Here is a 24,077-nt window from a genome sequence, read left to right on the forward strand (position 1 = left end):
ACTACATGCCCGAGAGCAGAATACTCTGCTACCTTAACTGGGTAAAAGATAACAGGAAAACAGGTCTACAGCAGTCCTGACACACTACCCTACAGGACGGTCAAGCCACTGTCAGAAAGAGCAAGACAAGCTAACTCCAGAGACAACCTGATGGCTAGTCAGGAACACAAGCAACAGAAATCAAGACTACTTGGGCTCATCAGAACCCAATTCTCCCATCAAAACAAACACTGGATATCTAAACAGACAAGAAAAGCAAGATCTAGACTTAAATTCACATTGAATCATGATGATGGACTATGTTAAGAAGGTCATAAATAATCCACTTAAGACAATACAGAACAACAGAAAATAGAGAAGTAAACAAGTAGAATCCCAAAAAGAGGGAACACAAAACTATTTTAAAGAACTACTGGAAAAACAGCAAACCAGGAGAAGGAAATGAACAAAACCATACAGTACTTAAAAATTGAAATAGAAATAATAAAGAAAGCACAAAGGAAGACAGTCCAGGAGATGGAAAACCTAAGAAACAGACCATGAGTCATAGATGTGAGAATCACCAACAGGATAAAACAGAAGACATAATCTAAGGAGCAGAAGATTCCATAGAAATCGTTGACACAACTGTCAAAGATAATGTAAAATGGAAATGCACCTAGCCAAAAACATACAGGTTATCCAGGACACAATGAGAAGATGAAACCTAAGGATAACAGGTATAGAAGAGAGTGAAGACTCGCCACATCAAGGGACAGTAATTTCTTCAACAAAATTATAGAATAAAACTTCCCTAACATAAAGAAAGAAATGCCCATAAACATACACAAAGCCTACAGAATTCCAAATACATTGGACCAGAAAAGGAAATCCTCCCATCATATAACAGTCAAAACACCAAATGCACAAAAAAAAAAAAGAAAAATATTAAAAGCATTAAGGGAAAAGGTCAAGTAACATATAAACGCAAACCTATCAGAATTACAACAGAATTCTCACCAGAGACTATGAAAGCCAGAAGATCCTGCACAGATGTCATACAGACACTGAGAGAACACAAATGCCAGCCAAGGCTACTGTATTCAGCAAAACTCTCAATCAACATACATGGCAAAAGCAAGATATTCCATGACAAAACCAAATTTACACAATATCTTTCTACATATCCAGTAATATAAAGGACACTATCTGACAAACACCAACACAAGGAGGCAAGTAAAATCATAGACACAGCAAGAAATTAATCTTTTCCCAACAAAACAAAGAGAAGCACTCAAACATAAACTAACCTCAGGTTATGAAAATAAGAGAAAGTGACCATCACTGTTCCTTAATATCTCTCAACTTCCCTGGACTCAATTCCCCTCTAAAAAGACACAGATTGTCAAACTGGATATGTAATGAGGACCCAGCATTTTGCACTACAGGAAACACACTTCAGAGACAAAGACAGACACTACCTCAGAGTAAAAGGCTGGGAAAAAAATAAGCCTTTACAAGCAAAAGGTCTGAAGAAGAAAATGGAGTAGCCATTCTAATATCATATAAAAACAACTTTCAACAAAAAGTCATCAAGAAGCATTCTTCGAAGGAAAGATCCATCATGATGAACTCAAAATCATAAATATCTATGCTCCAAATACAAGGGCACCTACATACATAAAAGAAATCCTACTAAACTTCAAAGAACATATTGCACCACAAACAATCATAGTAGGAGATTTCAACACCCCATTCTCATCACTGGACAGATCAAGCAAACAGAAATTTAACAGATACATAGACAGACTAACAGACGGTATAAACCACATGGACTTAACAGATATTTAGAGAACATTCTATCCTAAAACAAAAGGATATACCTTCTTCTCACCACCTCATGGCACTTTCTCCAAAATTGATCAGTCAAAAAGAAGGCCTCAAAGGATACAGAAAGATAGAAATGAACCAACGCATCCTATCAGGCCACCTTGGGCCAAGGCTTTTCCTCAATTACAATTAGGAAAGAACACCGACATATACATGGAAGTTGAACAATGCTCTACTCAATGATAACTTGGTTAAGGGAGAAATAAAGGAAGAAATTAAAGACTTCTTAGAATTCAGTAAAAATTAAGGTACAATACACCCAAACTCTTGGAACACAATGACCAGAAAGACCCAACAAGAAAGAGAACTTCATACTAAATTCTCTTATCAATATCGACACAAAAATACTCAATGAAATTCTTGCAAACCTATTCATACAACACTTTAAACAATCATCTACTACGTTTAAGTCGTATTCATCCAAGGCTTGCAGGGATGCCTTAAAGTCTAAAATCCAACAATCTAATTCACTAAATAAACTCAAAGATAAAAACCACATGATCCATTCATTAGATGCTGAGAAAGATTTTGATAAAATTCAACAGCACTTCATGATAAAAGTTCTGGAAAGTACAGGAATTTAAGGCCCACACCTAAACATATACAGCAAATCTGTAGCTAACATTAAACTAAGTGGATAGGAACTTAAAGCAATCACACTGAAATCACTGACTAGACAAGGCTGCCCACTCTCTCACAACTTATTCAATATAGTTCTAGACATCTTAGCCAGAGCAACAAGACACTGGGGATATAGATTGGAAGAAGTTAAAATAGCACTGTTTGTAGTTGATATGATAGTATACTTAGTGACCTTAAACCTTCCATAAGAGAATCACTAAGCCTAATAAACAATTTCAGAAAGTGCCTGGGTATAAAAATAACTCTGCACAAAGCTAAGCAAGCAGAGAAAGAAACTAGGGATATGACACACTTCACAATAGCCCCAAATAATATAAAATATCTTGGGGTGACTTTATCCAAGTAAGTAAAAGATATGAGCATATGAGCAGAACCTCAAGTCTCTGAAGAAACTGAAGGAGATTTCAAAAGATGGAAAGATCTCCCATGCTCATGGACTGGCAGGATTAATACAGTACAAATGGCCATTATACCAAAAGCAACCTACAAGATTCATTCCAATCCCCATCAAAATTCCAATCCAATTCTACATAGATTTAGACAGCACAATTCATTGATTCATCTGGAATAACAGAAACACAGAATAAATAAAACTGTCCTCAACAATAAAAGGACTTCCTTGGGAAACACTATCCCTGACCTCGAGCAGTATTACACAGCAACAGTGATAAAAACTGTACGGCATTGAGACAGAGTCTGCAAAGAAACCAGTGGAATAGAATTGAAGACCCAGAAATGAACCCATACACCCATGGTCACTTAATTTTTGAGAAAGGATCCAAAAGCATCCAATTGAAAAAAATACAGCATTTTCAGTATGTGGTGCTGGTTCAACTGGTGGTCAGTACGTAGAAGAATGCAGATCGATACATTCTTACTGCCCTGTGGAAAGCATAAGTCCAACTTGATCAAGGACCTCCACCTCAAACCAGATACACTCAAACTAATAGAAGACACTGTAAAAAATTTTCTGAACAAAACACCAAACGCTCATGTTCTAAGATCAAGAATCAATAAATGTGATCTCAAAAAACTGAAAATCTTCTGTAAGGCAGAAGACACTGTTGTTAGGACAAAATGGAAACCAACAGATTAGAAAAAGATCTTTACAGGAAATATGGCACATCTACACAATGGAGTGTCATTAAGAGATACTAACTATATAACTATGGAGAAAACTTTACTGGCTCTTTATCTGACGTATGGATCATATGTATAAGACACAAAATACCTTATTCTTCATAAATAAAATAATGCAATTTAATATGCTATATATTTGAATAAATACTTAAAATAATGGCACAGTAATTATCAAAAATTACATGAAAAATACTAAACCCACAAATTGTTGTTTAAATACAAGTACAAATGACAGAGTTTGTATAGTGTGGCTGGAACAAAGAACCCTGGTGTATGTTTGTTGGGTCTAAAATTTAATAAACCTACTAAAGAAATTAATATAAAGATCAAAAGTGAAATTAATTGTGATTCAATAGTACCACTGAAGGAATATCTACCTGAAGGAACCTGTCTATTCCAGTTATAATTCCATGGATGTTTTTACCTTCTTGCTGTTCACAATATCCATGTTACAAAATTGTAAAAAATATATAGCCACTAGATCTTTATTTAACCATCAAAAGAGTGAAATTATATCATTGGCAAGGATATTGATGAAACTAGATATCATTGTGCCAGTTGAAAATTCAGAAGTATGAAGACAATTATCTAAATCTTATGAAAGTGGGCAACTGCTTTTTGTTTGACTTTGAAGCCTCTTCTATAGAAGGAAAGTCAGACGTCATGTTATAAACATGGTCACAGTTTCCCATGATTCACATGCCCATAGAGAGGTTCCTACTATTCCTGTTTTGCTAAATGGCCATGTTGTCAATCTGCCTTCATATTCTTTGTGTTTTTGTCCATACATTACTGCTGTTATTAGCTGTGGTCAGAGAAATGTATAGGTGTACTGTGCAGCAATCACTGTAGATCTGTGTAACTGGTATAAGTGCTAAGACCGTGAGAAGAAGAAAGCTAAGCATAAGCCTTGGAAACATTGCAAAAAGGAGAAGACAGAACTTGAGGAGCGAGAGGATGCAATCATGACATCTAGACATGATACAGTTATTGGACCTATGGACTCACTGCATCTATATTTGTATGCGCAAGGCCGTGTACTCAATGAAGACAATGAATTAGGGAAGATCCCAGCAGGCAGTACTCAGTGAACCAATGAATTATCAAGAAAATTAAACAGGAAAATATAAAGAACATGAAGCTAGAAATATAATGTATCCAGAGAGAGTAGAACCAAGTTAAGGATCGGTGTGATCAAGGTACATTGTATACATGTGTGAAGAATAAAAATTCTAAAATAAGAAAACAGTTCTGAAAATATATTAAGGATTTTTATATCCTATGGAAGTCATTTTTTCCCTAAAAGTAGAATAGAATATCCTAACTTTTTGTAAGTTGCAGAAAAGTCAGTGAAAAAACAAAGTTACATTAATTCATTGCATGCTGTCTGCATTATGGAAATATCAAACTGAGGCTCATTAATCTGTACAGTTAACTTTTATTACCTGTTCAAAAAAAATGAAACACTGTGTAATGATCCACCAAAACCAAACTGCACACTAGAGATTTAAATGCAAACTGAAAAATGCACTGTTCTTAACCTCAACCATTTAACTTTTTGAAACTTTGAATACATATGAATATAAAAGTTCTAACCTGATACACAGCATATTTTATGGTGTCTTTGTGACTTATATGGTAAGACTTTTAAGGTTGCACATTGCCATCAATTATGTCATTCATTTTTAAAATTCTAGGACAGGAAGATCTAAAATCCATGGGCTTTGGTCCTGATAGCCAGGGAGTGCACTCTGCACATGATCATTTTATTTTAATTAGCTAAACTCTGAAAGGAAATTAGCTGCCTCACAAAATTAAATTGATTCATTGCTATGGTTATGATAAGGGTTTCTTGTGAGAATAGATATAAATTTCTCATTACAAAATTTGCTTTCTCTTCTGGTGATTTGTGGACTATTGATGAGCATAAATCTCTTCCTTCCCAACCTAGCACTTACAATAGATTATTTTCCACTCTCAATCCTAGACCCACTAAAGAAAGGAAAAACACTGAAAATAGTATGGGCTTTGTTCACTGCACCAAAAGATCGTTTTTGACTTCTTCATCATCTTCACCACTACCACCACCACCACCACCACCACCACCACCACCACCACCACCACCAGCAGCAGCAGCATAATCATCACCATCATCATCATCTAATTTACATGAAATTGAATTTGGAATTTTGTTCCAACAAAAAAATGAAAGAGAAGTGTTCTGCTTGAAGAAGAGAGATTGATGAACACTAAGTCCTGTTCAGTCATTTTAATATTAAAAAGACATTGCCAAAGTTGCTTCAGATGATTGATTGAAATGCTAGCGCTCTATACAACAGGGTTTGAGAGTCCCTTAGTGAGGGAATGGTCTTTTACAGCAAGGCCTTCATTATCAGACTTTGATTTAACCATCTACAAATGAAGTTAAATTATCCCAGACATATATCTGTTTCTCTTTCTTTAGGAGTTATGGGTTGTTTAGATGGTTTGTTTGTTCCTGGTTTAACTTTGCTTCCTGGTATGTGTCTACAAAATTATCCATTTCCTCCAGATTTTGCAGTTTTGTTGAATATAGGCTTTTAAAGTAGAATCTGATGATTTTTTTTAATTTCTTCAGATTCTTTTGTTAGGTCTCTCTTTTCATTTCTGATTTTGTTAATTTGGGTACAGTCTCTTTGACGTCTTGTTAGTTTTGCTAGGGGTTTATCTATCTTATTGTTTTTCCCATAGAAAAAGCTCCTAGTTTTGTTGATTCTTTGTATTGTCCTTTTCATTTCTACTTTGTTGAAATCAGCTCTGAGTTTGATAATTTCCTGCTTTCTACCCCACTTGGGTTTACTTATTTCTTTTTTTTCTAGAACTTTTACATGTGCTATCAAGCTCCTGACATATGCTCTCTCCTGTTTCTTTCCATAAATAATCAGAGCTATAAGTTTTTCTCTGATTTCTGCTTTCATTGTGTCACATATGTTTGGCAATGTTGTATCTTCATTTCATTAAGTTCTAAGAAGTCTTTAATTTCTTTCTTTAATTCTTCATTGACCAAGTTGTCATGGAGTAAAGCATTTTTAAACTTCCACGTATATGTGTGATTTCTGTCATTATTGTTATTGTTGAAAACCAGTCTTAGTGTGTGGTGATCTTATAGAATGCATGGGATTATTTCTATCTCCCTGATCTGTTAAGGTCTGTTGAGGGATCGATTATGTGGTCAATATTGAAGAATTTTCCCTGAGGTCATGAGAAGATTTTATATCCTTATTTTTTAGGATGGAATGTTCAATATATATCTGTTAAATCCATTTGGTCCATAACTTCTATTACTTTCTCTACATCTCTGTTTAATTTCTGTTTCCAAGATATCTCCAGTGATGAATGGGGGGGTGTTGAAATCTCCTACTATTTTCATGTCAGGTGCAATGTGTGCTTTTGGCTTTAGTAAGTTTTCTTTTATGAAATTTCAGGATGTCTCGTGAATCATTTTTATTGAACAAATCCAAATGTAAATATAACATTCTGGTTCAAGTGTTGATATTTTGGAAATTTAGCTGGGAAAGGCATAGCCTCACTCTCTAACTAGGGAGCTACCTATACAAATACAGAAACTACTGATGAAAAGGAAGTTGCTTTAAAAATATTTCAACTTAAAAATATAGTCATTTTCTGGGTTGGCTGTGGGAAGGTTGTTTATTTGATTTTGTTTGTTTTAATTTAATATGGAGACATATTTATAGTACTTCAAAATAAGTATGAAATGGATCACAATAGAATCCTATGCATTCCAGCATTTTTTCAACAAGAGCAGAGTCCACTGAATTGTCAAGTATGTACAACAGCACTCCTGCTTCATAATTGTCAGAGCTTTAAGTCTACCCTATGTTCTCTACACTTAGATTTTCATAAACTTGCATGAATGTCTAATGTAAAAGATATCTAATAAGCTATTATGCCTGACTATGTCCCCTGCCCCCATGAGAAAACTATGTATTGTTTTTCTTTTTCTTTTTTTTGTTTTTGTTGTTTTGGGGAGCTCTGTTTTTCATGATCCCCAATAGAAAATTAATCTAGTGATCAATTAGTGAATAGAAACGAAAATTATGTATTATGGTGAGAAATTCCCCAAAATAGAGTATACACAAAGGTAAATCTAAAATATTTTTGGGTAGACATGCACACATGTTCATGACCCATGTAACGGACAAGCATTCCACACCTGGTCACTTTAAGTGATTTGGGAAATTAACTTATTCACAGAGAAGGAAACTCATGGGGAATACATTTCTTTTCTTTGCCATGTTCATAAGTGACCAAATGGTGAAGCAGGATGTAAACAAATACTGTTATCCTTCAATGTTGCTTATACTAACATTTTAAATCATGTAAAATCTCTCTGTGTTCTTTCTCCACTGGGTTTCTCTGTGTCTCTGTCTCTGCATGAATATATTGGCACCCATGTGTATGTGTCATACAAGTGTCCGTTTGTGTGCCTGTGTGTTTGTGTGTGTGTGTGTGTGTGCTGTGTCTGGATGTGGCTGTGTGTCTTTTATGGTATATATGAACATAGGTAACATGTTATTTGTTTATAATTTGGAAATACTGAAACTCACATTTGATTTGTGGATCAACCATGTGCTGATCTACTCATATACCTCTGACATTTCATTTTATCAGGTGAGTAGAGAGAGAGCCTAAGAGGCTGGTGTTATCTACTACTCTATTCTTGTCAGGAAAAAGTGGTGTATCTTTTGGCAAGAAAACCCAAACTTCAGCAAAATCATATACACTCTTCAAAAGAGGAAAGGACATCTCATTTGAAGGGAAAAGTTAAAAGACTGGGAGAAAAATGAGTTTGCCACATTCCAATAATTTAGGGACATGAGACTGAACTTCAGAAGATATAATAGGAAGGGACTGGCAGAATCCCCAAGGAACCAAAGTAAACTAAACACTGGAGCTTCTCATTACACGAGACCTCAGAGATTGATAAGGATGGTAAACACAATGATAAGAACCTTGCAGTCCATACACAGTCTCCATATAAGGCTACAATGTGAACAAGATGAAAAGTAGTCACCACCACAGCGCTAACAGCTACATTAGCAGTTACATTGTGAATAACAGAGTGTAACTATAGACAGAAGAGAAGAATTATATTTGAAAACAAAGAAGGCTGTGCTGAAACTGAACAATTTTCCATGTAAGTAATGAAGCAAGCACACAGCAGGTGCCATATGCAGAAGTGAGCAAAGAGGAATGATCTATATAGATACTATGTGTACAGAAATACAGGTAGTTTGGTGTAATTCTAAGATGTTGAGATGAAAGAATAGGAAGGAATTCCTATCAAGCAAGGCACCATGTCTTGCCCTTAGAATACTCACATTCAAGAGACTGAGGGAGAGAAATTAGGAATTTCAGGTTCGCCTGAACTTCATATCAAATCACTACATCTTTTATTCTTTTTTCTTTATTTATATCAATGGTCTGATTGATAGAATATTATGAACAATATTAAGAAAACAGAAATTTAATGACTATGCAGTGATACTCCTGCTAAGAAAACATGTTCTATAAAGAGACAGGAAATATCAGTTACAAATACCAGCTGTCATATTGAAGGTTGTGGCATGAGGGGAATGGTGTTGTTTGGTTGATCCTTCTTCACTTTCATGGCTCACTTTACACATCTTAAAAATCTTCTTTGATGACCTCGTTACTGTGCAGGCTTCGAGATGTGCCTTGCCTTTAATTCTAATGTAATTTAATTTAATGTATTAAAACCAGTAATCATTTATTTATCAAATGATTATTTTATTTTACTTTATCTTCAAAACTATTGAGTCTTGAGGAAATGATACCCTTATTGTGTGGGTTTGAATATTCATAATAGCAATGAGAGGATAATCGTGGCCCAACACACACACAGGGTGGTTGGAGAGACTATACGAATGGCAACACGGAAGCATAGAAATGAATGGGTTGATCTGTTTTTCTGCATAACATTGATGACTAGTTAATGATAAGAGTGGGTAAAAAATTGAGATACAGTAAAGGTTTTCTTTTTTATAACTTGAATGATTGATTATACAGCTTGTGAAACTGAACTCAGACCCATGGTATACCTTCTGCCTAAGTTTCATAAGTGCCAGGACTACAAGTTTTCACCATCTTTGTAAATATTTGGACACTTGGCTCAATGCTTAGCACACTTTTGAAAATCCCCTGGTGTTAAGAGAGATAGTATTAGATATGAAAATCTGTGAGAATAAATCACTTCTAAGCTTTGATTTTTGTGACTGCAGTCAAAGACTTTGACTCTGATGTAACTGAGTGTCTAAAAGTATTAAAAAATCAATATCTCTCATTTCCAAGAATACTTCTAATGGCTTACTGCTCTGTCTTCAAGGTGATGAGTGTCAATTGCTCTCTGTGGCAGAAAAAGGGCTTGTCTGTCAAATGCTTTGCAATTGCCAAGAACTTTGAGGTTCCTGGAGAATGCTTCCTCCTGTTCACCCTCATTCTGCTCTCATAGCCTTTGCTATCTACACTAGTCCATCTGTACACACCCCCATGTACTTCTTTCTGGCGAAATTATATATGCTGGGAATTGGTTACACTGACACTGTCATACCCAAGATATGGAGATCCTTGTAAATGATATCTGAAGAATCTCTCAGGAGGGATGTGCCACACAAATGTTTTTCTTCACCCTTTTTGGTATAACTGAGTGCTGCCTATTGGCAGCCATGGCCTTTGGCCACTGGGTGGCCCTGCTTCACTATGCAACACAAATGTGTAGTGAGGTATATGCCCATTTGGCAATTGTTTCATGGGGAATACGTTGACTTGTAGTATTGATAAAAAACTACTTGAGACCCAAATCTAACCACCAACAAGGAGTCGATAAATTCTTTGTCATCTTCCATACCACAGTGACATCCATGCCGAACGCCAACATCTATAGCTTAATAAACCAAGAAGTCAAGAAAGCACTGAGAAGAAATCTGTGTTGGAAGAAAGTCCTGATAATAAATAGGTAATTAAGGATCCCAAAGTGCCCTTTCACAAAGGTCCAAAGTCTGTGAAAGAAAAAAAAAAAAAAAAAAAAAAAACCACTGTGCTCTTTCTTGCTGTCTTGAAACAAACTTTAAGAAACATAACTTTATTTTAGAGTGTCCTCTTTATTCACCACCATGCTTAATTGCAAACATTTGTAAAGTATGTTTGCTAATGAATTACTTTAGTAGATTAGTCCAGTACTTAAACTTTTTCATCTGGGAAGAGTTTAAAAAACATACTAATGTCTCAGGGGCCATGAAAATTATCTGTATCCATTCTTAGATCTTTGCAAATCTTCCAGAAATTGTTTGTAAAGGATCTCAGCTCTTTATGCTACAATTCCTTATTCCTCAGTATATTTAAATTCATTTCATTGGACTGCAACTGATAAGTAGTTCTCAGGACAGTAAATTTTTAGCCTCTGCTTTGTGTATCATTTGGTCAGTCCATACTTCAGTTCAGGGCACCCACGGTTTATGATTTTGGAACAGGAGTAGTCTTTCCTCCACTGTTTGATTTCTATAGAGTGGTGGAAAAGAATTTCATCCATGTGATTCTCAAAATTAATATCATAGTTACATATAAACACAAACACACACACACAAACACACGCACACAGACACACACACACACACACACACACACACACACACAAGCATGCATGCACACATTATACAGGAATTGAAGTGGGTTTACAAGTAACAGAAACAAATATAAAAGTCAGCCAATGTCAGATAATTTGATTCAGGTTGCTATTCAACAAGAAAATAAAATAACAAAATTAGAATCTTGAGTCTTTATGAGTATAATGAAACAAAAACAAAGTTCCATTTAAGTGTGCTGAAAATGTGGAAGATTACCATGACACTAAAACTACAGTAATGTTTTAGGCATGAGTCACCCGAACAGAAAGACAATAATTATATTCTCCTCGGACTCTTTGTTCTGAGTCTACTTACATGAAGTAAGGACCACTCAGGTTAAAATGTTGGTAAAAAAAAATGACTGAGATGCTGAAAAAACGCCTAAAGTATTGAAGTGACACACAGTCTTTCCATAGGCTTTAAGTGATTCTCCTATAACTTCCATTATTTTAAAAGAAAATACAAAAGAAAAATACTTTAAAATATTTTAACCACAATAGGAAAATTGTTTAAAATAATTTCATTGCTCTGTAATTGGCTGTTGTTAAGATGACAGGCATCCTCCTAATGCTTTACTGCTATAATCAAAGCAAGAAACACTTTTTGGTATCTGTGTCAATTACATATAATCTCAACCTAAAAGTGAAAAACCACTGGGCAAATCCAAATTCAGAGATACACTAGCATAGTAATTATTATCTTCAAAGTGTGGTCACAGAAGATAAAAATAGTAATGAATTATCACAGAATAGAATAACATAAGATATTCTAACTAAATGTCAACTGGATTTCTGGATTGGACATGGGCATAGAAAGTGTACAGTTCTAGAAACATTGTTGTTATGATTTGGTCAACCTACAAAGTTACTTTTAACATTTTTTTTCAATTTTCTGAATTTTTGAGAATTAGTCATTAGATTGATTAAAGTATATAAAATTTAGTAATTAGGTTACAATATAAAACCATACTGTTTCCTCTCAATTAAATCTGATTTTCCTGTATAGTTTGAATTCTGCTTTATTTTTTGTATTTATTTATTTTATTAATTTATTTATGTCTCAAATTCTGTCATCCTTTCTGTTTTCTCCCACAGAGTCCCTTACCCCAAACACCATCCCTTTCTGATTTCTTCTTTCAAAAAGACAAAACAACAGTAGTTATAAGGCATGTTTAGTCCCTGAATAGCTGTTCATTTGACATGCATTTGAAAATCTACAACATTGAGAGTGCAGACATCAGGAAATAGCTTCAAAAATGATCTTCAAAAATTAAATATTCTCCAGTTATCAGCTATCAGCTATCAACTTGACAAAACTGGAAGAATTCAAGAACAAAAATATCCTTGTAATGTACGTAGAGAAAATTGACCAGACAGGAAGGAAAGCAGATAGCAACTTTCCTGGATTCAACACAAGAGGGCCTAAGTTCCTGTAGTGTATTCTGCATGAGTTTATAGAGTTTATGGGCTAATACCTGGAAATAAACTCCTACAATAGCCAACAACAAACTATCCATAAGTTGCAATATTTTTAAATTCCAAACAAATATGTGGAAAGTATTATTTTCAGCTTTTTATGAGAATATTAATGTTTATTAATTTGTATATTAATAAAATTTTAATTTCATTACTGCAAATTTTTATAGCAAATTTTTAAATAAATAGATTTTAAGTGACTCACGTGATCATTAACTTTAGTGGCTTTGATTGCATTATAGATCAATAAAGTGTTTATGTGACTGTGATCATCACTATGAATATTCATGAAAATTAAATTATGTCAACCAGGAACTGCTCTTCTGTTTTTATACTTTTTGTTGGACATATGTAAGAGTTTTACCTGCTTGTTCACGTGTGCAACATATACATGTCTAGTGTCCAGGAGGTTGAAGAGGATGTGAGATTCCGTGATGCTGAAATTACAGCCACTTGTGAGCTGTCACTCGGGAGCTGGGGATCAGCCCTGGGTTCTGTGGAAGAAAATATAATGGTATTAATCACCGGATCATTTCTTCATTTTCTGCAAACACCATTTTTTGGTTATATATAGTGCCTAAACTGTCCTGTCTTCTGCATAAACCACTGTTTTCTAAAATGTGATAATTTAATATTAAACACGCACCCACCATGTTATCACACAGCCACACACACATACACTCACAGACACACACACACTCACACTCACACACCTGCTTACCTTCAAGTAGACTTAGTTACACACACACACACACACACACACACACACACACACCTGATTCTTTCCTTCAATTAGACTTAGTTATTTTCATAGTTACTTGTTTATTTATTCACTTTACATGCTGCACACTGCCCCCCTCTAACTCAACCCTCTAGAATCCTTCACCAAGCCCTTTCTCCTCTGAGCAGGAGTGGATCCCACGGGTATTTACTCCCCTTGCATATCTAGTCTCTGTGATCACATCCTTTACTACTGAGGCCAGACACAGCAGCCTAGATGAATAGTGGTGGGGAGTTACAGGTCATATCCAGAAAGAGGCAGGGAGCTGGAGTAAGAGATGCTCATGAATCAATAGGTGTTTCCTTAGCTGAGAATCAGCCTCAGCGATATGGACCTGAAGAATCCATCTCCTGTGGCCGGAGAGCAAACCAAATGGAATGATAGAGAAACCAACTTTTGACCCAAAATTCATTCTGACCACAAGAAATGAAAGGGCTATGCATAGAACAGAGAGTGAAGAATGCTCAACCAATGGTTAGTGTAGATTGAGACCCACCCCATGGATGAGCACCAATCCCTGACACTATTAGTGACACTCTGTTATGCTTGGAGAGAGGAGTCTAGCATGTCTTCCCTCTGAGAGACTCCATTACCCAATCCCCAAAAACCCGAAACATTGTGAAAAACTTTCTTATTTCTCCCTAACTTGGGTCTTTGGTCACCAACCTTCTCATTGCTCATCTAAATTCTGTTTCTCAAATAGATCAGAGGACTACGTGAGTGTGTCACTCTCATGTAGAAAACCAAGGAACTTTCTGTACTTGCATATATTTGCTCTTGGGTACATGTAAATAAAATATTCAGTTTCAAGAACCAAATCAAGGCCATCCAGTGGTACCCACGTGAACCAAAATCTTCCTACCATTAGTGAACATTAGCACACTGGTAACATCGCAGACAATAATATAATGAAATAATCCTGGTAAAATAATAATAATAATATACGATGATGATGATGATAATGATAATGATAATAATAATAATAATAATAATAATAATAATGGAATGATCCCCTCAAGGGATCAAGGATTAAGGAAAGTAAATATTGAGACGTGTTTTTCATGTATTATTGTATCCATGAAAGTAATTTTCAAAAGGACAGACTCCTCATACATGAAAATCACTCAATGGGTCATGACTTCACAGAGAGAGTTGAGAAACAGGGTTGTCTTTTCTTAGGACAAGAGATTTGCCAACCTTCCAAAAAGAAAAGCAATCCAGACAGCCAGACAGTCTGTGTGTGAGGATGGTTAGCTTGTTTATGACTAACACACACACACACACACACACACACACACACTCACAAACACACACACACACAAAAACACACACATGCACACACATACACAAAGACACACACAGAGAGACACAGACAGATAGACAAACAGACATAAACACACACAAAGAGACACACATACACAAAGACACACACAGCGAGACACAGACAGATAGACAAACAGACATACACACACAGAGAGACACACACACATACACACACATACACACACATCTCTTATGTATATTACTTAGAGTGTCCAGGTGCAAACGGATGAAGTAGCCCCAGGAACTAGTCGGTCAACAGAATATTGGTCTGCCTGCAAGTGAGTTGGGGGTTGCTCCAAGGCATTCAGTGTCACAGCTCTGTTAGAAGGTATTCAGGGACGAGCTGTGTGCATATATTTTACTCAGGTTGAACAAGGGTTACACAAATCTTGGAGATCAGGAAGGGGTTTTCGGGTGCATTTACATCGATGGAGGCTTAAGGTACCAGGAAGGCCTCATTTGGTTGAACTTTTATAATCTCTGTCCCAGCATCGGTCTGTTGTTCAGGGATCTCCATTTGACCTCCTCAGAAACTTACTCCACTGAATGTGCCCCATCCACAATCCTGAAATCCCAGTTGCTTGATTTAAAAGGATTGAAGGTTCGGACTCTGAGTTCTTTATCAGATTAAATCCTCGGGAGGCAGTCCTCTAGATGCCTTGAATTAACCAGTGCATGAATCGAGTTTCTGCATTATCCCATATATCCCCTAATTCTGGCCGGTTCTCTCTTCACTGCGCTATCCCTCCATCTTCCCCACCGACACTCTGCTCCTGTCCTCAGTTGTCCGCACTCACCCAAAGAATCTGTTTCAGTTTTCCTTTCAGAGAGGTGGATGCTTTCCCCCTCACGGGCCTTCTCCTTTCCTGTGTCCTCTGTGTATTTGTGGATTGTAGATAGAATAAGATTTATCTCACAGCTGATACCATGCGTAGGTAAATGCGCGCTATGTTTGTGTCTCTAGGTCTCAGTTCCCTCTCGGGCTTTTTTTTTTTTTTTATTTTTATTTCTAGTTTCATCTATTTTCCCTGAAATTTCATGATATAATGCACCCATCCCTATGATATCATTCCCCCACCCCCATGATGTCATGCCCCACTCTCATGATGTCATGCCCCACCCCCACGATGTCATTCCCCACACCCATGGTGTCACGCCCCCATCCCCTTTATGTCATGCCTGCGCCCCTTGCTAGAATGGTTGTATAATTTCACCAGGTAACATTCTGAATGCTGCCCTGCCACCACACTCATCCAGGCACCCACAATTTACATTCCCTCCTCTTACCCTCCCCCCTTCTTCTCTGAGAGAGTGGAGGACCCCTCTGGGAGCACCCTCTTCCCTGGCAAGTCTCTGCAGGACTAGATTCATCGTATCCCACCAGGTCCTGAAAACGCAGCCTGGGTAGGAGATCAGAATCCACAGACAGGCGACGGGTTTAGTGAACCCACGTGAAGACCATTGTGCCCTCTGCCTCTCTCAGTCCTTCCCTCAGCTCTTCAGTGAGACTCACTGAGCTCCATCCGATATTTGGCCATGTGTCTGTGCATCTGTGTCAGTTGGCTGCTTGGTGGACCCTTGCACAGGACTATAACGCTACCCTCCCGTCTGCAAACAAAAGAAAGGACCATTAACAATGTCAGTGTTTGCAGGATAAGTCTCACATCCGCCACTCATTTTTTGGCCATTTCCTCATTTTGTCTTCTATATATGTCCCTGTGTCTACGATAAAAAGGGAAATTTCTGGGTCACAATGTTGTGGGTGGGTTTGTGTCCTTATCCTTCCAGCTTAGGTCCTCCATGGCTATGGAAAGTGACCATTTCAGTATCCATATCCCCACTGCTACAAGTCTCAGCTAAAGTCTCCCTCATGGACGCCAGGGTAGCCTCACCCTTCCCATATTGCAGCAAAATCATACAGATAACACCCATCTGGACAGTAAATGATTTCAGTTTATTCTCTTGGCCCTCTGTCCCTCTTGCCCGTCTCTCCCAAGAAATGATTCTCAAACCCCATTTCCCTTCCCATGCCCTCAGCTACCCAATCCTTTCCTTCCATCTGTCCCCTCTCATTATTTTATTCATCCTTCTGAGTGAAATTCAAGCATTTTTCTTGGGTCTTTCTTCATCTTTAGGCTCTTTGGTTCCGTAGATCGTACTGTGTGAATTCTGTACTTTATGGCTAATACCCTCTTTTAAGTGAGTATGTACATGTTATTTTGGGTCTCAGTTACCTCATTCATAACAAGACTTTCCCATCCATCTATTTGACCACATCTTCAAAATGTCCTTATTTTTCATAGCTGTGTAGTATTTCATAGTGTAAATGAACCACATTTTCTGTAGCCATTCTTTGGTTGAGGGGCATCTGGGTTATTTCTATTTTCTGCTCATTATGTAGAAAGCAGTTAGGAACCTTATGAAGCACATGTCCTTGCAGTATGACAGAGGTCTTTTCAGATATAAGACCAGGAGTAGTATAGCAGGGTCTTTAGGAAGAATATTCCCCATTTTCTCAGAATCCACGGGATAGATATGCAAAGTCAATTTTCAGATTTGATCTTCCCCCAGGAAATCTTATTTGTATCCTGATATTTATCTGCTTCCTCAAAGGAGGTTGCCCCTGACTAGACATCTATCATGAATTAAGGAGATCAGATATGAACCTTCTGTCCATTTTAACTGTTCAGTAAATGCTATAGCTTATGACAGGGAGCCAGAGAGGAAAGTGGATACTGTAGGGTTGAAGGTGGGTTTAGGTAGAGAGTCAGAAGAGGGTAAGAGAGGTATAGTATTATTAGTATATAATAATTTAATATACTAACATAATATATGAATATTAATTATATTTTATCACGATAGTAATATATAATAATTTATTATATTAATATAATATATCTATATTTATTATTTATTATAATATAATTCAATATATTAAAATAGTATAGTACTATTTATTATATATTATCATAATGTTGATATATAACAATTTAATATGTTAATATAGTATATTGATATTATTTATATTATTATAATGTTTGTATATAATAATTTATTATATTAATTTATTATAATAAAATTTTATATATGCATATACACAGACACATATAAATATACTGCATGGTATGCAACATCCACACAGTTAACTCCAAGTGTAGTTCGCACATTAATGGGAAATGCTGAGGGTAGAATTTTTTTTTCAGTTCAGTTTGCTTATATAGTGGATCACTTTGATGGATTTTCACAGATTGATCCACTCCTGCAGCCTCAGGAGGAAGTCTATATGATGGCATTAAGTGGCGGTTTTGATATGCCCTTGGATATTATTTTCGAGCATTTTACCTAGTATTATTTCCACCAATGTTCCTAAGGGAAATTCGTCTGAAATTCTTTGTTGAGTCGTGTGTCAGGGTGACAGTGGTGTCATGGAATCAGTTTGGCGATTTTCCTCCTGTTTCTGTTTTTTGGAGTAGGTTGAGAATTCTTTGAAAATCTGGTAGGAGTCTGAACTCAAACAATCTGGCTCTGGGGCTCTTTCAGTGGGGAAAGTAATTACTGTTTGTGTCTCTTTAGATGTTGTAGAGCAATTTACATAGTTTATCTTACCTCAGATTACCTTTGGTCAGTGTAATCAGTCTACACAATCATCCACTTTGTTCAGAGCTCCTAATTTTGGAGACAGCATGTATTTGAAGTGAGAATTAACGATTCTGTGACTTTCATCAGTGTCCATTGATACAGCTCCCTGTTAATTTCTGATTTTGTTATTTGGATGCTGTCTCCTCTCCTAGTACATTATCTGTCTTAGGGTTGTATTTCGGGTTGATGTTCCTAAGGAACCAGCTCTTGTTTTTTTGGATCTTTGTATTCTCTTTGTTTCTGATGGATCACTTTCACCCCACAACTGATCATTTCTTGCTGTCTCCTCCTTTAATATGTATTAGCTTCTTTTTATTTTAGAGATTTAGGGTGTGCTGGGAAGTTGCTAGTGTGGAGTCTCTCTGTTTTTATTTATGAAAGCACCCTGTTCTGCATATGCATGTTCCTCTTAGCACTGCTTTCCTAAGTCCCTGAAGTTTGAAGAAGCTGGGCCTTCATTTTCATTAAATTCTAGGAAACCTTTTTGTTTTTCATGACTTCTCTGAACTGGTGGTTCTTCTTTTGCGAGCTATTGAATTTCAATGAGTTTTTACACTTTTTCTTATTGTTGAAGTCCAGTTTTAATTCATGGTGATCTGAGAAGATCCAAGGGTTAGCGCAGGCTTTCTGTGTTGTGGATTGTTTAGAGTTTGAGAACATGTTCATTTTAGGGTAAGGTTCCATGAGGTACTGAAAAGAAAGTGTGTACTTTTGTGTTTGTGTGAACTATTCTGTAGATATTAGTGAGGTCAACTTAATTGAACCCCTGTTAGTTACATGATTTTTTCCCTTAGTTTCTGTCTCAAAGGCCTGCCCTTGGTAGAGTGGGACATTGATGTTTCCCACTATTAATGAGTGAAGTTCAATGTGATATTTAAGCTTCAGCAATATTTCTCTCACCAATGTTGCTGCTTTTGTCTTTGGCATATTGACATCCAGAATCGAGATGCCATTTTGGTGGATTTTTCCTCTGATGCATATGAAGAGTCCTTCCCCATCTCTTTTGATTACTTTTGGCAGAAAGGCTGATTTGCTGAATGTTAGAATGGCTACACCATCTTGTTTCTTGTGTCCATTTGCTTGGAAAAACTTTTCCAACCGCTTAGTCTGAGGTTGTGTCTATCTCGGTTGCTGGATTGTGTTTCTTGAGTGCAACAGAAGGATGGATCCTGTTTTTAAATCCATTGTGTTAGCCAATGTCCTTTTACTGTTGAGTAGTGGCCATTAATGCTTAATGAGAAGTGATATTTAGTTCATGTTATTTTGAACTTGTGGGAGTTTTTTTTTTTTTTTTTTTTTTTTTGCTTGTATGTTTTTTGGTTTTTGTTTTTTCGATTGGGATGTTTCAGTGTGTATGTGAGTTTTAGATCTGTTTTGTAAGGTGCATGGTTTTTTTGTTTGCATGTATTTGGTTTTTTTTTGGGGGGGGAGCTTTTAGAGTATGCATGTGAATATGAGACCTTTCTGTAGGTTATGCTGTGCAATTATTATTTTCTATTGGGAGTCAGGGGTGCTTCAATTTCTGAAAATCCATCAAAATAATCCATCAATATAATGAAACTGAAAGAAAAAAAATCACATGATAATCTTATTAGATGCTGAAAAAGCTTGCAAAAAATTTTCCAACCTCCCTTTATGTTAAAAGATGAGATCGATCAGGGATACCAGTCCTATGCAGAAACATAATAGAAGCAATGGACAGCGAGCTAGTACCCAACATCAACCTAAAAGGAAAGACACCTACAGCAATTCCATTAAAGTCAAGGACAATATAAGGATGCCCACACACCCTACTCAGTATAGTATTTGAAATTCTATTCAGGGTAAAAGCATGGTTCAAATTTGGTTCTGACATGGAGTATTGCCAAGGCCTGTGAAGGAGGAATGACACAGAGCTTTAGAACTCCTGGGGTGTGGCCCACTCTTCAGCACAGCCTCGTTGGACCCTGGTGATTCATGAACCCAACGAGTATTTCATGCAGAGTGTCTCTCGGTTATTGTACTCATGTCTCTCTTAATCTAAGAAGTGCATGAAAATCCTCGTGGAGCTTCCCACAACTCAGAGGGCTGTGAATTGGTATTTGCAATAAGAGTGATCAAGGTCTTTTAGGGATTGCTTCTGGGGCAGATCAGTGCTTCCATCATTTCCTGAGAAACATATAATGGTCAGTGACGACCACCACCCTTAAAAAAATTTGAAAAAATAAAATTGTTCATGAAGCTGGCTAAGATGTTTTCACTACTGAATCTGATGCAAAAACAATTTATGGAACAATTTGAAGTTCGGAAAGGCTGGAACATTTTAAGGTCAATGATCAAGATCAATGGTGGCACAGGCTAATGGTGTGACTGTCACAAAAGGCTGGACTGTTGATGACTGATTTCTGACCCAGTTTTACCCTCAGCTTCCTGATAGGATTTAATAAGGATTGCCAATCACAGATGTGCATTCTGATCATAAAGCAGATATGACATTTTTATACAGATGTTTAGATTTCTCTTTTCTTAAAGATTCTTATGAGGGTACTTTTAAAGATAAATAATACAATACTTAACCATTTCTCTGTAAACTCATATTGCTGCTTACAGTGAAGGGAAACCAACAGAAAAAAGTACTTTAGTTACTCTTTGTTACTCTATAACAAATTGCTTACTTATGAAGTTACATTTACCTTGGGAGTAATTTGTTTTCTCTACACGTATTATGAAAATACTAGTTCTCATACAATATTGGGTATCACTTTTTTCAGCATCAAGCAGGAGAAGAAAAGTAGAACATGATCATATTTGCAATTTTTCACGGCTGGAAAGATTTCACTAGGATATCAAGGCTCCTTGTTGTGGTTTGTCCAGGAGTTATCTGTATTTTGATGCTAATTCCACTGCCCCAAGGACAGCTGCATAGTCCTGTACTCAGAACTCAGGTGACTTTACCAGAACCACCTCCACATTGAATTTGTAAAGTACAGGTGAGGGGCAGGAACAGGAGAGGAGAATTGTCATTAGAGGAGAAGGAAGAATGGGTGGGAGAGATGTTTGATGGGAGGGGAGGAGACTAGAGGAAAAAAGAGCAAGGAAGAGGAGAGGGTGAGAAGCCATGGCAGGTGAGGTCAAGATTTTCCTCTGTGTATTTACAGGTTGTTATTAATGTTCCTATGGGATGGATTGTAAAGCGCTTTGTATATTTAAGTGGGCAATTATATCTTATCAATTGGGTCAAAATTTTGTGTTGTGTGTTCTTCTATGTGAGGGTTTGAGTATAGGAAAGTGTGTGGCGGCAAGGGACACTGGGCTGACAGGAATATGGATGTGTTTTCACCAAGATATCTACCAGATATATTGGGACACTATGGTGCTAGTGATATCAGGGTCAAAGACAAGTTTTCTTTTTTCTTTTCACAACAATTGATGGTGAACCAAGGTGATGGGCAAGAATCCACTAGTAATCATAAAAGTTGAGAGAACCTTTTTATTTTCTGAGTAAGAGGTCACCAGTGGCATATTAAGTCATGTGATATCTTAAGGGTGGGAAATCAAACAAAGAAATAGGGAAGCATCCTGGGCTGAGAGGATGTTGGTCCCCTGCTGTGTGATAAATAAGGGCAGCTCAGAGAGTTTAGAGATTAAAGCTGCTTTTTAAAGAAAGTTGTTAAGAAAGTCTTTCAGGATATTCATATTCTTTTTAACGTGGGCTCCATGGGAATTTTGGTTGGAAATCCTAGTTACAAAAGATACTTTTATTTTTCAGGTATTAGTAAAAAGTGATTAAGTGTGTTTTTAGAAAGAAGAGAGTAGAGAGATTACACGAATCAGTTGGGATTTTTCATCTACTGTTTGGAACTTAGAGAGAAATTAGTCACTACCAAATAGAGAGTTGTGATGAAATGTCTGTAACACCAGGGACAGTGTATGCAGACATATAGAAGTTTTTAAGAGTAAAGAAAAATCTGTGGCTTCGGGTAGAGAGCCTAACAGATTGATATATTTTGGGCAAAATCCTGGTTTGATGAGTTGCTCATTGATATTAGAATTGTATAGATGGTATTTGATTAGTTTTATGAATTACCCAACTATATGGCTCATTGATGACGGCTAGCGATGGTTTGTAGTTACTTTTGATATTTACCAAAATATCAAATTCAAATTCTCTTAACATGGGTTCCATGGGAATTTTGGGTTAATTTCCTGATATCACCGAGTACAGAGTTATATCAGGCTCATTGTTTACATAAATTCCTTTTTTAAAAATTGTTTAATCTTCATGATGGGTGTGACTTGAGTTTTATGCTAATATTATTACTGTGGTAGAGAGTGCAGGATAGAAGCTATTCAGGTTTCAGACAAGGGAACTGAGTATTTTGGGAGAAAGATTGTGTCCTTGTGTTCTTAAAAATTGTGATTAGGCTCTGGAATCCTCACAGAGTCATAATGATCAGATTTGATAGCGGTAGACCACCTGAAAAAAATATATTCAGGGTAATCGAACAAAAAGATATCTCAATTCTAAACTTTTGTCTCAAGAGTTGTATTTTGCAGAGTGTACCTACTTGGAATCCTGGACTCAATGACTTTCAGCTGGGTCCAGTCAGGATATTTCAGCTATTGTATTTGCTTCATTCTTCATACCCCCTACCCCTAAGGATATCTCAACGCCCATGTACACTTTGAAGAAGTTATGGAGGAGTCCTCGTCTCAATTCCTTGGAATTTGTGGGGCAGGGCTGGAAGTGGTTATTCTAAAGTTGTTTTTATAATTGGTTGAAATTTAGCAGGAAGGAATAAGCTAGATTGCGTAATAGAGACATAATCGCATTTGGTAACTGAGCTTAATCTTATCTTTGTTTCGGTATAGAATTTATTTGACAAAAGAAATTTAAAAGTAAAAGAGCCAGTCCTAATATCATTACAAACTTCTGAGTTGATTACATCTGTGACTTAAGATTCAAATAGCAAAGTCATGACTATAAAGACAACAGTCCAGATTGTCTTAGATAGACAGATGGTTTTCAAAAACGTTAGAAATCCACAAATTAGAGATTTAAAGTTATTATTTATCTTTAGTTGCTCCTAACTCTTCCCTTTGGTAGATTTAATGAAGAATTTGAACATCTATACCTCCAGGTGAGGCATAATTTGTGGGTAGGCAGTCACTGGAAAAAATGCCTGTTTCATCTGCTGATTTTATCCAGAAAAGGACAAATTATGCAGAGGATTTGACTGATAAACCCTCCCAATGCAAGGTAATCAGCCCTTCCAAGTCTGCATTTCAAGAGGCTGTCAGTTGATCTTGGTTCATGTAAGGAAATCTGTTTAGCAGGTATGCTATGGCAGGTGTCAGTGACATCATCATTAGGCCCTCCTTGAAAAATCTATTGTAACCTGAAGAGCCATAGCTTCTTCTGTGATGAAAAAAGTGTTGTCGTGTCTGCAAATGCCTCTCAGATATTCCTTCAGGACCTCTAGGGTTTACTAATTGGCCTGTAATTCAGAGTAAACAGTCATTTGA

This window comes from Rattus norvegicus, chromosome Y, assembly GCF_036323735.1.
Source record: "Rattus norvegicus strain BN/NHsdMcwi chromosome Y, GRCr8, whole genome shotgun sequence".
Classification (NCBI taxonomy): Eukaryota; Metazoa; Chordata; class Mammalia; order Rodentia; family Muridae; genus Rattus; species Rattus norvegicus.